The sequence below is a fragment of the Battus philenor genome, unplaced genomic scaffold (genome assembly GCF_028537555.1).
Source record: "Battus philenor isolate CCGP_79_NKW_IND1 unplaced genomic scaffold, ilBatPhil1.0.hap1 SCAF_25, whole genome shotgun sequence".
NCBI lineage: Eukaryota > Metazoa > Arthropoda > Insecta > Lepidoptera > Papilionidae > Battus > Battus philenor.
Window position 1 is genome coordinate 8487355 of NW_027181688.1, and position 18402 is coordinate 8505756.

Below are 18402 nucleotides of genomic sequence, written 5' to 3' on the forward strand. Positions count from 1 at the left end.
GGTAGGCAGGTTGGCAATTGCAGTGTAGTATTATGAAACGCAGAGGAGGTTCCAGTCCATCCTCTGGAAACTTGTTTATGAGCAGTAGCAATTCTATACAATAAATTCACGCGCCACCTACGATCGCCAGTTTTTCAATAAATTATATAAACCATTGTAACATAACAATAAGAAAAGAATGATAAAAGATAAAATCTAGGGAATAAAAACAAAAAGATAAAGTAACCACGTGTAAAACATGTATTAAATCCCTCTCTCTGTAGACTGCTGAAATAAATTATCAATAAAATTCGGAATGAAACATGCAAGACTGCACAATATTTGTGGATCCTTTTTTATTTTTTAAAAAAAATCTCTGGTACGGTCTATGGCCGGCAGTTGATTTCTTGCGGCTACAATGATATTGAATAAAAAAGACAACATTTTCAATTCTTGTGTAAATAAATATAACTTTTTCACCGTACTTTTAAAAGTTTGCTTATGAAGGCATTTTGACATCAAAAGTCAAATCATTCCGTTATATTACTTGAACATACTCGTAGTATGCAATCTAACATCGCTATGAAAAACAAAATATTTTGCGTTAAACGTTGCACTTTGTCCGGAAATTAATATCGTTTAGGTATTGATAAATCATAATCAAGCGTATAATTGTAATTAAGATTATCGCTAATTAGAGGTATAAATAATACAATAATGCATTACTAAGCGATATTTAGATTCTCAGTTCGCGCGTCAAGTAATTCGGAAGATAATCCACTACCGAAGTTAGTTGATGACGGCCTTTGGAGTAACTTATCTTGCTGCCTACCCATTTTTGGAGATTATAGCAAAATGATATTTCTTTCCCTGTTAATTCTAACATCGGTTTTGGCAGCAGAGGTAATTATTAATTTATTTCTCGGAGAGATCCTTTACGGATGTACTTTTTATCGTGTGTGACAAATGACAAAGCTTTTAGAGCTAATACCATGAATGAATTTCGGTAATTTAAGCCTTTATTAGTTTCTGTAGCACGTAGAAAAGTACGTTTATAAATCGGCTATTAAAAGTGGAACTTTATCCTTCACTCTGGGCATCATTGACAGGCTCACAGTCACTTAATGATACGAGGGCTATGCTTGGGATTTCTCTACCGGATCGAATCAGGGATGGAGAGATCCGTAGATGAACGAAAGGCAGGTTGTAGTTGCAGTGGGCAAACCACACAGCGCTCTGAACAGCGTTGAACATTCACCTATAAGCTGTACAGACAACCATATTAAACCCGTTGAATACACTGGCTTCTGGCCGCTTCCATCCAGTCTAGTTGAAAATTTATGAAGTAATTGTAAATAAAATTACTCGAAGATCTTATTCCATAGAGATACATGCATTAAGACTGAATTATTTCTACACGGACAATTATATTTATTTTCAGTCTTTAATTTTGTGTGTGAACGATCATTATGGTCGATTGAAAGCTATAGTAAACAAAAAAGTGAAATATATTTGTAATGTCCTATACAGCACGTCGCCACAGTTTTTTTCAAAAAATAATTTAAAGCATTATTTTCCTGGTAAATTAGTCAAACTTGCGTGCGATTAATTTAATAAAATATAAACCAATAATCTTATCATAGCAACCGATCGGGTTGAGATTCTAGCCTGTTCCATGCTAGAAGCAATAGCAAAGCGACAGCTTAAACCTAGATATTTTCACAGCGGTGCCTGCACCACCGCACTCCGCGGAACAACACATAAGAGATTTTAGCCGCCACTTCCTACTTCCAGGGCTAACGCTTTCAGAAGTGATAATAATGCTAATAATAGCAACCGACAAATACCCCCCACCCCCCACCCCGACGCAGTGTGTTGGAGTACTAAATAAATATTATCAACGAGTAAAAGCCCAAACCAAGATGTCCTCGAGGGGATTTTGAGTCCAGTCCATCACAGCTCAACGGCTTCCCAATCCTGTGAAACGTCCATTGAGCTTCCTATCTAAAAAGTTTTGAGCAAAGTGTGCCCTTTGATTTGCCGCCTCGTACCCGCTGAATCTGCAAACGTCAAATGAACTGTGTAAACCAGGTTTATATATACATCAATTCAGATTGAACATCTAACGTAGAGCTCTCTCGGAAGACTTTCAGCTTAGCTACTGCAAAGAGATCTACTATAAGCGCCACTTAGCGATTTAAAAATAGAATAGATTACTATTGTTCTCTCGTTTTGATTGATTCGTCTTTATATCCCCAGTCAAGAAATTCCGATGTAAAACAAGAGACGGCATGTGCGACATGTTTGGGAACTAATCTTTGCTCGGACAGCGACCAGAACAGGCCGCAAGTGAGTACTTTATAATATTTCGTTCTTTTGTGCATCTAATATCACTGAAGATTTCGTGTTAAAATATAGAATGGTAGATGGATTTCTTTGACATCTTAATAAGATATAAACGAGTGATACTCGTAATATTAATGAATCTCTTTTGGATATGTACCGGCGTTTTTTATATTATTTTGATATTGTAAAGCAAGGATTTATTAAGATTTTTATACAAAAATAAAACAATCATTAATATTAGAATCATCCATTTTAATTATGTATTGGAAAGAGTGAAATTTTATAATTATGAAATTTGATTTCGGACAAATTCCTTCACTTCTTATTCTGGCCATGTTTACTGGCATTGTTAAAAATGTATAAGTACTCATTGTTTTTTTCATTTTAAAGCCAATCGGTGTAAAATAATTTATGAAATGTACATCAATGCATACAATTTATCTGTTACTTGTATTTCTGAAATTATTATTGTGCCTGCTTTGCATTAAGACGAAGGTCGATGACCGCTGTGTATTACCAATGACTTACGGCGTTGAAACCTGGTCTATCACTTCAGGATTCATTGCCAAGCTCACAGATGCTCGACACGCCATAGAGGGCTATGCTCGAAACTCCTCTACAAGATCAATGAGGAGATGCGTACATGAATTAAGGTAAGAAGAGAGAAGGAATTAGCAACTTAAATTGGCAGCTGGCAGGTCACTTTGCGCGTAGAACAGATGGCCGCTGGGATCTTAAATTTCTGGACTGGAGACCACAGATCGGTCAGCGCAGCGTATGATGTCCAACTACATGATAGATAAATGAACATGTAAAGAACGTCAAAGCGTCCTCTTAAAAATCTATGGGGAAGTCTTGTCTATGTCCAGCTGTGGGCGGTTTGAAAGATAAATATATGATCACTTGCCACTGCCTAGATCATAGTAAATAATTGAATATGTATAAAGTACAGAGTCTTCTACCACATTTTTTGCTATACTTAAAAAGAGAAACCAAAACACTTTGATGATGATTTCTTTATTTATATTTTGTTTAAACTGAACTATTGCTAATTTTTAAAATAAACTACAAAATAATTTTGTTTCTAGCACCCACTGTCGTTCCGAAAGTGGCTTGCTGATGACGATGGTGCAAATACAAGACGCAGACGCATAAAGAAAAAATTGAAATTTCGGACAAAGGACAATCGCGTGAAACTTTCTCTACTTTCTTTGATTGTTAAGACCGTTCTTACGACCGCTCTTACGGTCGCTTCTGAAATCTAAACCGTTTCCGAAACCTAAACCGTTTCCGTATCCTAAACCTAAACCGAATCCGCGCCCTTCTGCGAACCCGCATCCCAAACCTACAGTCGCACCGCATCCGCGCCCTTCTGCGAAACCGCATCCCAAACCAAAGCCTACGAAGCCAGGAACAAGAGACACAGTTTCTATTTATTAGTTTTTTTGACACATTAAGATATGCATACAAGCATCATTATCGTCATGTCAATCGATAGACACCCACTACGAGGCATAGACCGTCACCTAAGTACGCCATGATGCCGGCCTTAACCGTTGCACTAAAAAAGTGTTATTATGGTACACAAAGAACGCTGCTGGTATAAATATATATACATATATATATCAGAATAACTGTTACATTAGTCATATTAACAAATCGAATTTTTTTAAACCTCCAAAATAATATTGCACTACGGCGTTTGGAAAGTTTTCTCTGTTGCACGAAATACAACGACCGACAAAACGTCACATAGTTAGTGTGGGACAGAGATAGTGCTCTACGAAGCAGAAATTATTATCTCTTTCCAAAGATCGATGTATAATATTTATCGCCGGTTATTGTAGATAAGTAACACTCATTTACATAACTGAAATATTGTAGGTATTCCAATTTTTCTTTCTTTTTTCTATCTTTTTTTTTTTCTTAACTTTCAACACTATGCGCCTGTCTAAAGTGTTACTTGAAATATAATTAATAATGTGCCCAATGGGGAGTGCTTTTTAAAGCCATGGGTTTGGATATAATATAAAATGTCAAGGAATTAAAAAATGATTACTGTTATTATTTCTTGTGACGCACACATAGCATAGAAGTTTTAATAAATGATTGAAGAATTTATAATTGTTTTTTTTTTTTGTCTTCAGATCTCCTTGGAGATCAAGTATAAACGATTATTGCACATTAAGAATGAGTTATCCGTGGACAGTTTTGAAATATTTTAAATATAATTAGTGTAATTTTAATCGTAAATTGTTTTATTTCAGACCCGGCTATGATTCTGAAGAGTAATAAATGAATCAATTTATAATATATCTTTCATTTTTTTGTTCTGCATTTATATTAACAGGAATCACGGCCAGCTTTAATGGCAAGCTCACAGTTGCTTAACGAGCCATGGAAAGAGCTATGCTCGGGATTTATCTAAGAAATCGAATCAGCAACGAAAAGAACGAAAGTATGCGATGCAGCCCAGCAATTGGCGATTTGAAATGCCAGTGAGCAGACCACAAAGCGCGCAGAATAAATTGCTGTTGGAGCTTTAAAGTTCTAGACTGGACCTCACGGGCAGACAATTTTGACGTAGAATATGCACCCACAAGGTGGACTAACGAGTTGGAACCTTAATCTATATGTATCTATATTGTAATATGTATTATGTTCTTTTTGAATGAGTCTTCGTAATACTAGATACACAAGGTGGACAGACTGCTTTGTTACGCTGTCGAAAGATGCTGAATAAACGTAGCTTCCAACCGGTCTTGTTGAAAATCTTTAGTGGTGGTCCACGTTCAGCTGTGAACGTCTTATGGCTAAAAAGGTGATGATTGACAGAAAAATTTTAATTTTAACAAGCAAAGAAATCTGTTATGATTTCCTAAAATATAAATTATAAAAGAAGCTATTTACAGTAACTCTATCCACGCACAAATAGGTATATTTACCAGACACCAACGCTAATTTGTTGCGCGTGAAAATCTAGTATCATCGCCATCTATCATACGTAGTCACGCCGCTCGTGCGCCATCTTGTCATTAAGTTAAAGAAATTTTATACGCTGCGACATAAACTTGATCTTGTTAACTCGAGACATACAAATGTATATCTCAATAGATTAGTAATTTTATCTGCTACGGTGAAATTCAAAGCAAATGCTGATTCTCCGATGCCTCAGTTATGACTTCAGTGTTCTTAGTCAAAAATGTTTTAACACCATTTTCTAGTTACAAATTTAGTAAACATTTATTACTTATGTAGATGTACTTATGTATGTAGTAAACGTCTTACGGCTTGACTGATGAATTACTTCTATAAAGATCTCTTATAAAGATAATTTGGTTATGATGTATAGCTCTGAGATGTGGTCGTTATTGATGATGCTTATAAGAAGGCTTGAGGTCTCCCAGAGAGTACTGGTTATGCTTAAAGATTCGTTGCAAGTTCGAATCGAAGAACCGAAGTCACTTGTACTAAAGTAGATCTAAAAATTGCTGGTTGAAACTGGCAGTGATAGGGGCTCGTCGATCGTGCAACCGATGGCCGTTCTCGAGCTGTGTTGAGCGTGTCTGCGCCGTGGGTAAGCTGAACTTGATGGACCGACCGCTGAGTCAAGTTCACGGGAAGTAGCTGGGGTCAGGTGACGCAAGACCAATCATTATGGCGATCTAAGAAGGAGGAATATGCCCTACAGTGGGTATCTATTGGCTTATATGATATCGATTTATGTTTCCTTGAAAATATATGTGGATAAGGAACAATAGTGCCTATTTTATAAAGGAGAAATTTTAATAAAAAAATATGTACAAAGTTGTTCTACAATTAATTCAGGACAGAGGAGTTTTCGTGTGATGTTTACGTGAATATATTGGAGCTTTACAATCCTCTCCCTTTTGTCATTGCGTTTCTATTCTGTTTTATTGCAATTACTTTTTCTCCGACTTGAGGCCTATCAACAGTTAATTATAACATATTTAATTGATTATAATTCGTGTGAAATTCATTAAAACTATACGCAATTGACGGGTAGAAGTTAGTTAGCACCTGAGCACGTATGACATACTCCGTGATGGCCCAGTCACCAATATACTCGATTAGTAGGTGGGAGTGAGTTATCACTCAAGCACGTATCTGATCCACCTTACAGACCTATTTTTAAATGTCACATATTAATTCGTGCTATATGGGGCAGAGGTGTTTTTTTTTTTTTTTTGAAATTTATGAGACCTTTTAACAATTTTGTCATTTTCTTGTTGATATTAATAATTAAAGTTCGGTTTTTAAAGGAGCTAGATTTACAATTTATTACTCATTTATACTATTTTTTCAAGATTAATAGGTTTTTTTGGAAAACAATTAGTCACTCACTTGAAATGACACAGGCCAGCCATGTCACAAAAAGACATAGGTACTCGTAATATAAAAAAATAGAAATATTGAACAAAAAATAACCACCAATGGCAATAAATAAGTATGATCGTTTCAGTCCATAGGAACTTACTGCAAGGCATAAGCTTCACCCAAAGATATCTATGGGCGAATACACCATAATCGCCACGCTTGGTAGGCAGGTTGGCAATTGCAGTGTAGTATTATGAAACGCAGAGGAGGTTCCAGTCCATCCTCTGGAAACTTGTTTATAAGCAGTAGCAATTCTATACAATAAATTCACGCGCCACCTACGATCGCCAGTTTTTCAATAAATTATATAAACCATTGTAACATAACAATAAAAAAAGAATGATAAAAGATAAAATCTAGGGAATAAAAACAAAAAGATAAAGTAACCACGTGTAAAACATGTATTAAATCCCTCTCTCTGTAGACTGCTGAAATAAATTTTCAATAAAATTCGGAATGAAACATGCAAGACTGCACAATATTTGTGGATCCTTTTTTTTTTTAAAAAAAAAATCTCTGGTACGGTCTATGGCCGGCAGTTGATTTCTTGCGGCTACAATGATATTGAATAAAAAAGACAACATTTTCAATTCTTGTGTAAATAAATATAACTTTTTCACCGTACTTTTAAAAGTTTGCTTATGAAGGCATTTTGACATCAAAAGTCAAATCATTCCGTTATATTACTTGAACATACTCGTAGTATGCAATCTAACATCGCTATGAAAAACAAAATATTTTTCGTTAAACGTTACACTTTGTCCGGAAATTAATATCGTTTAGGTATTGATAAATCATAATCAAGCGTATAATTGTAATTAAGATTATCGCTAATTAGAGGTATAAATAATACAATAATGCATTACTAAACGATATTTAGATTCTCAGTTCGCGCTATACCAATTTTTGGAGATTGTAGCAAAATGATATTTCTTTTCCTGTTAATTCTAACATCGGTTTTGGCAGCAGAGGTAATTATTAATTTATTTCTCGGAGAGATCCTTTACGGATGTACTTTTTATCGTGTGTGACAAATGACAAAGCTTTTAGAGCTAATACCATGAATGAATTACGGTAATTTAAGCCTTTATTAGTTTCTGTAGCAAGTGCAAAAGTACTTTAGTAAATCAGACATTAATAGAGAAACATTGTGTTTCACTCTGGGCGTCAATGACAGGTTCACAGTCATTCAATGATACGAGAGCTATGCTGGCCTTTCTCTACCGGATCGAATCAGGGATGGGGAGATCCGTAGACAAGGCAAGTTGTAGGTGTAGTGGGCAAACCACATAGCGCGCTGAATAGCGTTGAACATTCACCTATAAGCTATACAGACAACCATATTAAATCCGTTAAAAACCCTGGCTTCTGGCCGCTTCCATCCAGTTTTGTTGAAAATTTATGAAATAATTTTAAATAAAATTACTCAAAGAACTTATTATAGATAATATTAGAGACAAGTCTATTTACTTCCAGTTTATTTTTGTGTGTGAACGATCATTATGGTCGATTGAGGCCTATAGTAAATAAAAAGTGAAATATATTTATCCTATACAGCGCGTTGACACAGTTTTTCTAAAAAAATAATTTAAAACATTATTTTCCTGGTAAATAAGTCAAACTTGCATGTGATTAATTTAATAAAATATAAACTAATAATCTTATCATAGCAACCGATCGGGTTGATCTTTAATTGCTTCTAGCCTGTTCCATGCTAGAAGCAATTAAAGCGACAGCTTAAACCTAGATATTTTCACAACGGTGCCTGCACCACCGCACTCCGCGGAACAACACATAAGAGATTTTAGCCGCCACTTCCTACTTCCAAGGCTAACGCTTTCAGAAGTGATAATAATGCTAATAACAGCAACCGGTAAATACCCCCCCCCCCCCACGCAGTGTGTTGGAGTACTAAACAAATATTATTAACGAGTAAAAGCCCCAACCAAGATATCCTCGAGGGGATTTTGAGTCCAGTCCATGAAGCATCTGCCTAAACTACCTAACAGCTCAACGGCCTCCCAATCCTGTGAAACGTTCATTGAGCTTCCTATTTAAAAAGTTTAGGCTAAGTGAGCCCTTTGATTTGCCGCCTCGTACCCGCTGAATCTGCAAACGTCAAATGAACTGTGTAAACCAGGTCTATATATACATCAATTCAGATTGAACATCTAACGTAGAGCTCTCTCGAAAGACTTTCAGCTTAGCTACTGCAAAGAGATCTACTATAAGCGCCACTTAGCGATTTAAAAATAGAATAGATTACTATTGTTCTCCCGTTTTGATTGATTCGTCTTTATATCCCCAGTCAAGAAATTCCGATGTAAAACAAGAGACGGCATGTGCGACATCTTTGGGAACTAATCTTTGCTCGGACAGCGACCAGAACAGGCCGCAAGTGAGTACTTTATAATATTTCGTTCTTTTGTGCATCTAATATCACTGTAGATTTCGTGTTAAAATATAGAATGGTAGATGGATTTCTTTGACATCTTAATAAGATATAAACGAGTGATAATATTAATGAATCTCTTTTGGATATGTACCGGCGTTTTTTATATTATTTTGATATTGTAAAGCAAGGATTTATTAAGATTTTTAAACAAAAATAAAACAATCATTAAATATTAGAATCATCCATTTTAATTATGTATTAGAAAGAGTGAAATTTTATAATTATGAAATTTGATTTCGGACAAATTCCTTCACTTCTTATTCTGGCCATGTTTACTGGCATTGTTAAAAATGTATAAGTACTCATTGTTTTTTCATTTTAAAGCCAATCGGTGTAAAATAATTTGTGAAATGTACATCAATGCATACAATTTATCTGTTACTTGTATTTCTTAAATTATTATTGTGCCTGCTTTGCATTAAGACGAAGGTCGATGACCGCTGTGTATTACCAATGACTTACGGCGTTGAAACCTGGTCTATCACTTCAGGATTCATTGCCAAGCTCACAGATGCTCGACACGCCATAGAGGGCTATGCTCGAAACTCCTCTACAAGATCAATGAGGAGATGCGTACATGAATTAAGGTAAGAAGAGAGAAGGAATTAGCAACTTAAATTGGCAGCTGGCAGGTCACTTTGCGCGTAGAACAGATGGCCGCTGGGATCTTAAATTTCTGGACTGGAGACCACAGATCGGTCAGCGCAGCGTATGATGTCCAACTACATGATAGATAAATGAACATGTAAAGAACGTCAAAGCGTCCTCTTAAAAATCTATGGGGAAGTCTTGTCTATGTCCAGCTGTGGGCGGTTTGAAAGATAAATATATGATCACTTGCCACTGCCTAGATCATAGTAAATAATTGAATATGTATAAAGTACAGAGTCTTCTACCACATTTTTTGCTATACTTAAAAAGAGAAACAAAAACACTTTGATGATGATTTCTTTATTTATATTTTGTTTAAACTGAACTATTGCTAATTTTTAAAATAAACTACAAAATAATTTTGTTTCTAGCACCCACTGTCGTTCCGAAAGTGGCTTGCTGATGACGATGGTGCAAATACAAGACGCAGACGCATAAAGAAAAAATTGAAATTTCGAACAAAGGACAATCGCGTGAAACTTTCTCTACTTTCTTTGATTGTTAAGACCGTTCTTACGACCGCTCTTACGGTCGCTTCTGAAATCTAAACCGTTTCCGAAACCTAAACCGTTTCCGTATCCTAAACCTAAACCGAATCCGCGCCCTTCTGCGAACCCGCATCCCAAACCTACAGTCGCACCGCATCCGCGCCCTTCTGCGAAACCGCATCCCAAACCAAAGCCTACGAAGCCAGGAACAAGAGACACAGTTTCTATTTATTAGTTTTTTTGACACATTAAGATATGCATACAAGCATCATTATCGTCATGTCAATCGATAGACACCCACTACGAGGCATAGACCGTCACCTAAGTACGCCATGATGCCGGCCTTACGGGTACGCCTTACGGTTCATCTAATGGGAGGCTATCATCAGAGAGTTGTATGATAGTGTACTAAAGTCTTTTACATTCAAACCGTTGCACTAAAAAAGTGTTATTATGGTACACAAAGAACGCTGCTGGTATAAATATATATACATATATATATCAGAATAACTGTTACATTAGTCATATTAACAAATCGAATTTTTTTAAACCTCCAAAATAATATTGCACTACGGCGTTTGGAAAGTTTTCTCTGTTGCACGAAATACAACGACCGACAAAACGTCACATAGTTAGTGTGGAACAGAGATAGTGCTCTACGAAGCAGAAATTATTATCTCTTTCCAAAGATCGATGTATAATATTTATCGCCGGTTATTGTAGATAAGTAACACTCATTTACATAACTGAAATATTGTAGGTATTCCAATTTTTCTTTCTTTTTTCTATCTTTTTTTTTTCTTAACTTTCAACACTATGCGCCTGTCTAAAGTGTTACTTGAAATATAATTAATAATGTGCCCAATGGGGAGTGCTTTTTAAAGCCATGGGGTAAAAAATGATTACTGTTATTATTTCTTGTGACGCACACATAGCATAGAAGTTTTAATAAATGATTGAAGAATTTATAATTGTTTTTTTTTTTGTCTTCAGATCTCCTTGTAGATCAAGTATAAACGATTATCGCACATTAAGAATGAGTTATCCGTGGACAGTTTTGAAATATTTTAAATATAATTAATGTAATTTTAATCGTAAATTGTTTTATTTCAGACCCGGCTATGATTCTGAAGAGTACTAAATGAATCAATTTATAATATATCTTTCATTTTTTTTTGTTCTGCATTTATTAGCCAGCTTTAATGGCAAGCTTACAATTGCTTAACGAGCCATGGAAAGAGCTATGCTCGGGATTTATCTAAGAAATCGAATCAGCAACGAAAAGAACGAAAGTATGCGATGCAGCCCAGCAATTGGCGATTTGAAATGCCAGTGAGCAGACCACAAAGCGCCCAGAATAAATTGCTGTTGGAGCTTTAAAGTTCTAGAGTGGACCTCACGGGCAGACAATCCCGACGTAGAATATGCACCCACAAGGTGGACTAACGAGTTGGAACCTTAATCTATATGTATCTATATTGTAATATGTATTATGTTCTTTTTGAATGAGTCTTCGTAATACTAGATACACAAGGTGGACAGACTACTTTGTTACGCTGTCGAAAGATGCTGAATAAACGCAGCTTCCAACCGAAAAAATCTTTAGTGGTGGTCCACGTTCAGCAGTGAACGTCTTATGGCTAAAAAGGTGATGATTGACAGAAATATTTTAATTTTAACAAGCAAAGAAATCTGTCATGATTTCCTTAAATATAAATTATAAAAGAAGCTATTTACAGTAACTCTATCCACGCACAAATAGGTATATTTACCAGACACCAACGCTAATTTGTTGCGCGTGAAAATCTAGTATCATCGCCATCTATCATACGTAGTCACGCCGCTCGTGCGCCATCTTGTCATTAAGTTAAAGAAATTTTATACGCTGCGACATAAACTTGATCTTGTTAACTCGAGACATACAAATGTATATCTCAATAGATCAGTAATTTTATCTGCTACGGTAAAATTCAAAGCAAAAGCTGATTACCAGATGCCTCAGTTATGACTTCAGTGTTCTTAGTCAAAAATGTTTTAACACCATTTTCTAGTTACAAATTTAATAAACATTTATTACTTATGTAGTATAATGAACAAATAGGTATCAAATATATAGAATTTTTGGGCAAGATTGTTTTCTAAAAGATTTGAATAAAACTGATACGTATTTTCAACAAGACAATGTCACATGTCTCTATATGAATGAAAAAAATAAATGTAAAGCAAATTCTTCGACCGCAAGATTTTACAAAAGTAACCTTCATGTTGCAATAGACAAGCCACATAGTGAAAGGAACAGTTGGCCGCTGGAGCCTTATGGTTCTTGAATTGAAACTTAACAAGAACCTCCACCCAGAAGTAAAATATTTATAAAGAGCCAATTGATCCGATTTGCTGATATTAAAATCCGTAATGTGGTTAACAAAAGACACGGAAGATATATTTCAAGTAAAATGTGATTTTTTTGTCAATTACTCGATAATTTTTTTGTTCATTTATAATTTTGGACGTTACTCTTAAATATAATTAATAGAATGATTTTAATATGAAACTAACTATACCTGCAGACTTTATACTGCTAGAAATTATCATTCTGTAACATTCCAATACAACAAACAAATTATTGTAACGTATTCAAAAACGATCACTTTGTTTAAATTACTAAATGTGAAATAGATATATAAACTTTGTGATCGGCAAAATTTTACAATGATGAGTGTATATATAAATAAATAGTATTTATATTTACATAAATATAGTGCATTTAACGCGTAATATATATAAACGTATAAATTAAAACATTTTACAAAAATCCTATTGCGATTGATTCGAAAATTTACCGTAAAATTATTCCATGCTGTTCCGAACCGTATTAGCTTACACATTAAAGAAACATTTACAGCGTATAATTGTAATTAATTGCCAACTTGTTGTAATTATGGCCATAAAATTGATTAGAAATGGATAATTAACAGTATTTAGGTGCTAAATACCGGGTCGGAAGAAAGTGAGACCGAAAGAAAACATAACAATGCGTCTTTTTTTAATTTTACTGTCATTCGCGCTTGTTACAAGTTTTACGGTATGTATTAAAAATTTAATGTCATAAAAATATCAATAACATTTTATCCTTTGCATAGAGATTCTCCTGATGGCATTTTTCTGTTCTTTGTATCAGGTTTTTAGTTTAATTGTACAAAATACTTGAACGCTCCTGTTTGTTCAAGGTCATTGTTGTTAGATAATTGAGAACGCACCCATATTTATGTATTGATAAAAATATAACAGTAGCAACACTGTCACGTTGACAACCATTTTTTCACTTTATGACATATTAATTATATCTCGTACATTTCTTTTTGTGTGGAAACGTAATATACAAACATGCATTTTTCAAGTTCGTTTGATTTCCATATTTCAACCACCAAAATTCTAATAATCATATTTGTTCAAATTTTAATGAAATTAAATATTTGTAATATATATTTAAATGTTAAAATTATCATCAAACAATACCAGATTATATGTGTATAGTAAAAATATGTATAGGGTGATTGTTCATAAGTGTAAAAGCTTTAAAAGGGCGAACGCATAGTTTATTCACCAGTAAAAAGATTTGCAGTTTTTATATCTTTTTCCAATCAGGCTGTATAAAGTGTTCACTCTTAAATGTATTACATTTTTTTTATTGGAATGCAATAGGTCAACTGGCAATACAAACTCTGAAGGACATAGTAAACAATAATAAATTTTAACATGGCGTGTTGTACGAATTTTGTAAACACTTTTTCTTACTATATTATATATACGTTGTTAATTATTTCTGAAACCATTTTTGGATAAGATCTACGTACATTAATTGGCAGCAAATTTGCTATACATTAATCATCCTGTATGATAAATTTGAATGAACTAAATTGAAGTTTTGATAAGATGTAAAAGTTTTAAAATCACTTAGTTTTGAAGAAAAATTCACATAAGCTTTTAAATATACACAGTAACCTTTTGATCTTTCCATTTCAGCAAACTGAAGATGTAAGTATAACATAACCATATTAATAAATATTTTGGTAAATAACCTTTGAAAGATAACCTCAGAAAGAAAACTTACCAGAACACGATCTAACTGAAGTCTTATAAATCTCAATTCGAGTTACTTATTCAACGAGATGCTCTAGAATTAATATCAATGTATTAGATAGTTGTATATTTGCATCTTCGTACTGTACAGTGACCACGATTTGTATTATTTCACTCTTTATGAAACTGGACAAAATAACACTGGCACCATTATTTCCGGTAGAATTAGATTCGGCATTGCCTGTATGGTTTGATTCCTCTAGTTATAAAGAGAAAAATATGTTCGAAAAACCATAATTAATTGCGTTTAGAATTCAATCATCTGACAGCTGTCATAAGAATTATAAATTTACCTTGATTATATTATCTGATCTTTTCTTATATGTATTGATTGGTTTTGTATACTTAATCTCTATTTACTATTTACGTATCATGACACCTATAATAAGTTGTTGATGGCAAAGGCAATATAAATAATAAAAGTAGTTATGTCATATAATATGTAGAAGGTGTTTTACTATTTATCCTATTGTAAACTGTTCAGTTGGACCCTGGGGTCATTTAAGGTTCTGGAGTAGAGACCGCTGATCGAAAAGCGTAATGTTATGACTCTCCGTTGAGAAGCCTTTATAAAAAATATTTGGTAATGATTAGATATGAATTTTAGGAAGAATCTTTGAATTAATAGAAAGATTGTAAATAAAAGGGCTATTGTTTCGTGCAGAGGGTAGAAACTCAGCGGGTATGTTCTATTGTTGATAAGTGATAAATGGATAGGATTCTTGCTGGATGTAACAGTCTGATGTCTACCCACAGGATGGACAGACGACATCAGTAAGGTCATCTAAAGTAGCTGAATATGGGCAGCTTTCAACCAGTTCTATGGGTGATATATGCGAAGACACATATTCAGCTGTGGAAGTCTTACGGTTAAATATAAGAAGTTTAAATTAGAACCTGTTCCAGGAAGACAACAGCGATCTTTGCTTCACTCAAGAGAGCGTGGAGGTGTGTCTTAAACCTCATAGACTAGTAAGTGGTTCCATTTGTTTTTGTATACGTTATAATTATTACTGTTATAAAGATAAAATTTAAACAGATAATCAATAAAAATATTTAACATTGGATACCTGTCATAAACGTATAAAGTTGATCTATACAGTATATCAAGTACGAGAAGGTATAAAGAGATAGTGTTTAATGACCATGTTAAAATTATGGGTATGAAGTACTCTTTAAGGGAAAAGTGGTTGTTTATCCTAACAGAAATGAAACAACAGTTTGATGTAAACCGAAATATATATGGGGGACCGGAAAGTAGTGTCATTTCTGTCGATATATTTTACATAAAATCCGATTGATTTTTACCGTTACGGCATTGAAAATTTGTATACTAGATAGCAAAAGATTGTTGATAACGAAGGTGAATATATTTTTGATTAGAAATAAAAACTTGTTAAAAATGTAGTCGTGTGAATTTAACTTAAGAAAGCGTAATTTCTTTTCGGTCCCCCTTATTTTATACCGAACGTTTGTAATTGTCAAAGTTACATGGCTATTAATACATACTGCATAATTTGACCTTGGTTAAAATTTCCGGGATAGCAAGCGATCTATAAAATGTAAAGGTTCAAATGGCAGCTACAAGGTTGGAAGACGCTCGATGCCTCTCACCGGTTCCATTGGATGCCCAACGACTGAAATTTGTTAGTTTTAATTACAGTCTGTAAATGTATTCATATTTCAATAAACATTTCTAGAAAGCATGGACTACGTCGAGCACTCGCGTGAGTCACTCTTATTTTTATACTATAGATAATTAATAACTGTATTGGTCTTTGATGAAACTGGCGGAATTAATTCACGCCTTTATCGGGAAAAATAAAGACATTGATACAGCGAGGGAACTGATAGAGGGCTGACATGCATGCGCCAATATCCTGGGGTCCTCTAAGCGACCTGGCAAAACGTTACTCTTATACTATAGTAACATTGCGCTTCTGTCGTATTTCACAGACGCGCTTGCACTATTCTATTTAGTGGTCTGTAGTACACGGGGGTAAACTTTCAAAAAAAAAACTCGACAATGCAGTAAAGAAACAGGTTTATTAATACTGATTTATATACAAAAGTAATTTGTGCAAGTAAAAATTTAAACGGATATAAACATAAACTAGAACTAGTTAATATAAACTAACTTAACTTTGATAACGAGGTACCGTGTCTGAGAGAGAGTGCACTTGAACACGGTACCCTGGTTTCCCCTACTTTCGTTTACTCAGGCGCAACAGTGGTAGAGATTTCAAGACGCGGAAAACAAGGGTGGGGTTCCGCATATGCACGCATGGCGAAGGCCCTCTAGTTTCGGTACGCGGGGGTGGGGCTTCGCGTATGCCCGCTACGCGCGGTGCGATTCGTCTGCGCAAAGTAACGTTTCAGTAACTAATTTTATTTTAAATAATTATAATCACATATGTTGTAAATTGTTCTCGATGAAGAAAGAAGCAGCATAACATTAAACAGGATTTCGATGTTTTTTCTAGATTGCATTGCATCGTAAGTCCCGACATGGAAGGAAAAGGGGACGTGTAAGTTTTTATTATTAAATGTTTTCATCCTTGTTCATTATATGAATTATAAAAGCAACGGTAACCGATTCTTGTACCTTATAATTATAATAATCGAAATACAGAAATAATAGTGTAGCTGCCAACAACAATAAATAATATAAGAACGTATAAAATAATATTTGTTTCATTATACAGAAAAAGGTTAGTATCTATAATTCGTTATTTGACATAATAATTAAATAATACAAACCGTCCCCCACGCTTCGCGTCGCCCGCGCAGCCTTTTGTAGGTGAAATTTCAGAAAATCCATTGCATGCTAAAAATTAGCAAGAATAGTTTTCTAATAAGCATTTTATAAAATTCTTATTAGAAGGAGTTATCCTTCGCTAGTGGAATCTCATAAATCCGTTTCTAGCAACTCTACCCGGCGAAAGTAAGATTTGTACCAAATAAGTCTCTAACATATAGTTCCAGAGTGTGTGATGAGCCAGTAAAAAGGTGGAAGTCACATGAATGTGCATAAATTAATACAAATAAAATTTCTTCTTTAGTATTCTAGGCTTCTTCTTGAATGATGTATATAATTTCTCCTTTTAAACATAATGCAAATAGCAAATTTGCGGAACCTTTTCTTTTAGACCTATATTTGTAAGTTTTACTAAGAACTCATTAAATATTGCAAACAACACATTGTTACTACTTATAATATGTTTTACTTTCTTAACATGACGTAGATCTTTTCTTTATAACAGAGAAAGGTTGGTACATTATCTACGTTTTTTATTCATCATCATCATCACCATCTCAGTCGCAGGACGTCTACTGTTGGACCGAGACCTCTGTCATAGATTTCCATTTAGGAAAGCAGCCAGTATCATTGGTAATCCTATTACCTTAAAAAGATTGTCTGTGCACCTTATGGATGAACATCTTACGTCCCAGCGGCCGCCTGTTCTGAGCGCTTTGTGGCCTGCTTGCTGCCTCCTCAACTCTTGAATTTGCCGGGCTATATCGGTTACTTTCTTTCTCTACGGATTTCCTTATTTCCCGTTCGATCTTGGAGAATAAATCCGTGCATAACTCCCTCCTTGGCTCGTTAAGCAACTGTGAGCCCGTTGTAGGTTTTTATTATTATTTGCTACCTCATATTTCAGATAGCAGTGTGCTAGTTGATAATGTTTGACCAGGTTTGGAGTTCGTTAAGCTTTTAGTTACACATGCGGACACTCCATGAAGTGACTGTACGCAAAGGCCTCCAACAGAGCATCAGCTTGAACTATCACCCGTAATGGCTTATGTGGTATCTTCAAAGTTGGGTCACAAAATTTCAAGGAATGAGTAGAAGGAGTTTATTTAACAAAGACATAGAAGCAGATTTCAAAGCTGCTGCTAGATTTGAAACATTTTTCGCTGATGTTTTAATTTCCATTACTA

At 34.7% G+C, this 18402-nt stretch overlaps 3 long non-coding RNA genes across 3 annotated transcripts; all 3 read left to right on the forward strand.

Annotated features, from left to right (window-relative positions):
* The first annotated feature begins 750 nt into the window (after positions 1–750).
* Positions 751–4434, forward strand: LOC137925016 (uncharacterized). Its single transcript, XR_011107626.1, has 3 exons — positions 751–882; positions 2239–2328; positions 3414–4434. It is a non-coding gene; the product is annotated as an uncharacterized lncRNA (long non-coding RNA).
* A 3181-nt stretch (positions 4435–7615) lies between these two features.
* On the forward strand, positions 7616–11181 carry LOC137925023 (uncharacterized). Its single transcript, XR_011107627.1, has 3 exons — positions 7616–7694; positions 9032–9121; positions 10201–11181. It is a non-coding gene; the product is annotated as an uncharacterized lncRNA (long non-coding RNA).
* A 2130-nt stretch (positions 11182–13311) lies between these two features.
* On the forward strand, positions 13312–16184 carry LOC137925030 (uncharacterized). The gene is made up of 4 exons (XR_011107629.1): positions 13312–13399; positions 14341–14352; positions 15364–15429; positions 16158–16184. It is a non-coding gene; the product is annotated as an uncharacterized lncRNA (long non-coding RNA).
* The last annotated feature ends 2218 nt before the right edge of the window (positions 16185–18402 follow it).